This window comes from Limulus polyphemus, unplaced genomic scaffold (genome assembly GCF_000517525.1).
Source record: "Limulus polyphemus unplaced genomic scaffold, Limulus_polyphemus-2.1.2 Scaffold5411, whole genome shotgun sequence".
In the NCBI taxonomy this organism is placed as follows: Eukaryota; Metazoa; Arthropoda; class Merostomata; order Xiphosura; family Limulidae; genus Limulus; species Limulus polyphemus.
In genome coordinates, this window is record NW_013671021.1 from 37,874 (window position 1) to 42,413 (window position 4,540).

Sequence of the window (4,540 nt, forward strand, 5' to 3'; positions counted from 1 at the left end):
AATCCCACCACTGACTAAGCCTACATATGCAATACTTCATGTTGGACTTAATGAAGAACAGAACATTTTTGAAGAAAAAATCATGCATCCACTGTTTCTTTTCATACAGAAAAAAATATAATTTTAGAATGATTTCTGTTTGTTTTAGCGCAAAGTTACACCCTATAATATCTGTGCTCTGTCCACCAGGAGCAATCAAACCCCAGATTTTTGCGTCGTAAGTACGTAAACTTACTGGTGGACTTCTTAAAAGGTGAACTACCTTAAAAATAAGGTGGTGAAAATAAATGTTTACGTTGATAGAACGCCTGAAGAAATTACAATTGCCGATCGTAAGTTTCTTTTTTCATGAACTATCGACACGTTCTAATAAACAAAGCTGTAGCAATACCCAAAGTGTACATGCATTCTTCTATCATCGTGTATTTCAAATTTTTTATCAGTTGCTTTTTTTTAAATTTTTTCTTTAATTTGACGACTTTGAGGTTCTCAATCTCTGTTTCTTATATTACTTTAAAGAAAGCTAAATTATTCAGAATACTGGGCATTACTTGTTTTTCCGGTGGTGGCGCTGTTTTAGTTTCACTTCGTATTATTAAACTTAAATGGAGTGCAAAATTGTTATACCACTTCCAGTGATAGCTCTGTTTTAGTTTCACATAGTAATATTAAACTTAAATGGAGTGAAACATTTTTACCCCTTTCGGTGGTGGCTCTGTTTTAGTTTCACTTGGTATTATTAACTTTAATGGAGTGAAACATTTTTATACCACTCCCGGTAGTGGCATTGTTTTAGTTTCATTTGTAGTAAAACATTTTATACCACTTTCTATGATAGTGCTGTTTTAGTTTCATTAGTAGGAAAACATTTTTATACCACTTCCGATGGTAGCACTGTTTTAGTTTCGCTTGGCATTATTGGCTTACATGTAGGAAAACATTTTTATACCACTTCCGGTGGTGGCACTATTTTAGTTTCAGTTGGTATTATTAACGTAAATGGGGGAAAACGTTAGGCCACTTCAGGTGATGGGATTGTGTTAGTTTAACTTGGTATTATTGACTTAAATTGAGGAAACATTTTTATACCACTTCCGGTGGTGACTTTGTTTTAGCTTCACTTGGTATTATTGATTTACATGTACGAAAACATTTTATACCACTTCCGGTGGTGGCGCTGCTTTATTTTCAATTGGTATTCAATTTCGTTTCTTCACTTAATGTACCCCATTTTGTTTTAAACTTTATTTATTTTCTATTTTGTGGTGAAATTTTGGTTGGTGTCTATGTGTAATTGTGTGACATTGTTGTTAGCAGGTGGCACCCTGATGTTTCTAAGGAAACTACAGCTGTCATAGCTGTTTAAATGTTGGAAACGAAAGAAACACAAAGAAAAGTGCCAAATAATTTTGGTATACTTGAGTTCAGAAGTGGGGCATTTGTACATACTAGTGGTCTGCACTCTATACACTCTGTTTAACATGTCAATATAACAATCGCTGTCTGCAAAACAGGTGCATTTGAAACGCCAGTTCACTGCCCATACAATCTCGAGACTAGGTCCCGGTGTCGAGACCATTCTCGAGATAAAATTATGAGGTCTCGGTCTCAGTATGCCAGATCTCAGTACTGACACCATTTCTCGAAGTTGCAAGTAACTTCACACGCTGACTTTATTTATGAAAACAGACAGTCATACGGTAACATAGCTAGTGTTCTGGATCTGAACTGTTGTTGTATTTGGTTGAAAGATGATCATCTAGGAAAGGAGTGACATCTGCCTTATGAAAGTGAAGACAATTGTAGTTCCTCCACAGAAAAGTGAAGACAATAGCCTCCACAGAAAAACGCCCCTTCAGCCCTTTTTGCATCATATGCAAAGCATTGGCAACAATCTCAAGGATCCAGTTCTCAGTCATTCTCTCGTTTTATCAGTTTTTAAAATGATTTTATTACTATTAGGACATACAGTCTCGGGGTATTTGTCATTTAGTCTGTCAAGTAAAATTGGGACTACACAAAGCATGTCTGATTGGTTCATACTTTTTAAAGTTCGGTCCTCACATTTCAGGTCAGGTTTTGACACTATCTTTGATGGAATCTATATGGATTACTGGGCAATAACTAGAGTGATTTACATTAAACAGGCGTTAAAAATAGGCTTCATGAGTCAGCAACACCACTGGACACATGTGTCTTAAATAGTCAGAAACACCACATATTTTCTTCATTAACTAAATGTTTTACAGTTATGAAGTGTTCGGTTCCATTACAGCCCATCCACTAGATTTTAATTTATTTTCAACAAGACCTGGTACAAGTACTTAACTTCTTGGTGGTACAATAACTGCTCTCCTTATTGTCACAGAAAATCTAATATCTGGTGTAGTAATTGCCATTTAGTGCAAAGGGATTTCCTGGTCACAGACTGTGAAGCTATTTGAAGCAAGCTTAACTTCTCATCCATGGATCTACATGAAGTCAGCTCCCACTATGCACTCTTCTTTAATGTCAATTATCCACACATCATGAGGAGTAGAGAAGTTTCCTACAGAAGGGTAAATTTTAACTTTCTTCTTACTGGAACCTTGTGTCCATGTAATGTTTGCGTCACTCCCTCTTCTTTCCTCATATCCAGAGACAGTTTATCACCTTTTATTACCAAACTGGCGCGGACTATTATAGCTGTAGAACCAGTGTTGATCAACATATTACAAGGCTTCCCATCAATAAATCCGTGAACTGATTTCTCTAAATAGTAAATTTTGTGCAATAAGTCTAGTTAATTCTTGTTTCCCGGTATCTAGTTAGCTCTTAGTTGTTTCTTCGACCTGGTTGAACTCAAAGATTGAACCTTGGAATATTGTCTCATTTGTGTATTAAGGACTCTTGATTTCTTAAAGTTTCAGCTGTGATGGCCAGGTTTTCCACATCTGTGATAGTTCCCAATTTCTGGTATCTTTTGTGAGGAGGTCTTATTCCTACGAGCTTTTGTCTGCAGTTCTTAGAAATACGTTCTTTTGTGTTACATTTGAGACATTTATTATATTGTGCTTTATCCCTCCATTCTGTGTCAGTTATTGTCTAACTAATCTATTTAGTTATTCTAAACTATAATAAGCAGGAGTTGATGTTTCAACACTACTCTATCTGATGATCCTATAACTTCCAGATGGTGTCTTTAGTCGTTTATCTACAACTTTATTGGATTCTAGTCCCATCAATAGCTGCAAAGCTTCCTTTAATGAGGTACACCTACTTTGCTTCAACCTAATTCTCATATCCTCATCTGTTATGGTGTCTATAAATAGGTCACATGCCAACGAATCCATCATTTCACAATCAGCATCTGGGTAAGGTAATTGAGCTAGCTTTCCAAATATTCTGAAAGTTCGGTTAAGGTCTCTTCTCTCCTCCATATTATATTCTGGAAAACTTTTCTGAGTTGTTTTATGGGTGCGACACTTCAAGCCTATTAGACAAGGTGGCCACGAATGATAGGTGTTACGGCTCTCAGCTGGAAGGATACTTAATGTTGTCAAAACTGATCATTTTAAATAGGCAGCAAGGATTATGGCTTGTTGTTCACTATTCCACTCTTTCACTCTGGAAATGATTTCAAACTGAGCTTGGTATGGCTCCCATGATACCTTACCATCATAGTCCATTGTTTTTTTTTTATCAGCCGATGATGAACTGGCTAACTAGTTTCTGGAACTAGATTTAGTATTTTAATGGTTGAAGTAGACCAGAAAGGTCCTTCAGTAGTGGTAATAGATGTAGATTAAATAAGTTCTTCTTTTCCATATCTAGTAGATGGTGTTTTCTGCTGAAATACTTGAGCTAATGCAGAAAGAAGTGTGGTTGGTTTACTCTTCCCATTTAATAATTCATTTTCCAGATGTTTTTTTTAAACTTCAGTGATACTATTTTCTACATCATTAATGTATATCTTTCTTTACTTCACTCGTATTCTTTTGCCCTTTTCTTTTGACAGCGTCGATTTCTGTCACCACAGCCTTGTTGTAATTCTTCAATTTTGTTACTACAACTTCCACATTTCTCCAGTCACGTTATTGAAAACTTTTGTGCATCTCCAATAGTTTCATTGATTGTGTCTTCAATCAGATTTATTTTTATTTTTATTATTCCTTAAAAGTACATCTCTTTCTGGTGACTCATCTCTCTTACCTCTTGATCTTATAATTTTCTGTGTCGATCTTTTTTTTTTTTATCTTATAATATTCTATATCTTTCTACTAATTTTCTATCAATTTCTTCTTGATCTTTAAATTATCAGTCTCTTTCTGTTTGTTCTCAAACCTCTATTTTATTTTCAACAAAACGGTATCTCACTTCTTACACCAACTGTTGTAACATTGTTCTTTAGATGATCAATTATTTTAAATTATCTGGTAAAAACAATTCAACTTCCAGTCTACGTGCCAATCACATTGTTACGTCTCCGTTTGTTAATTGATTTTTCCGTAACTCAGTTCCGAAGAAACTTTAACGACACAAGTCTTTACTTAATAAAACT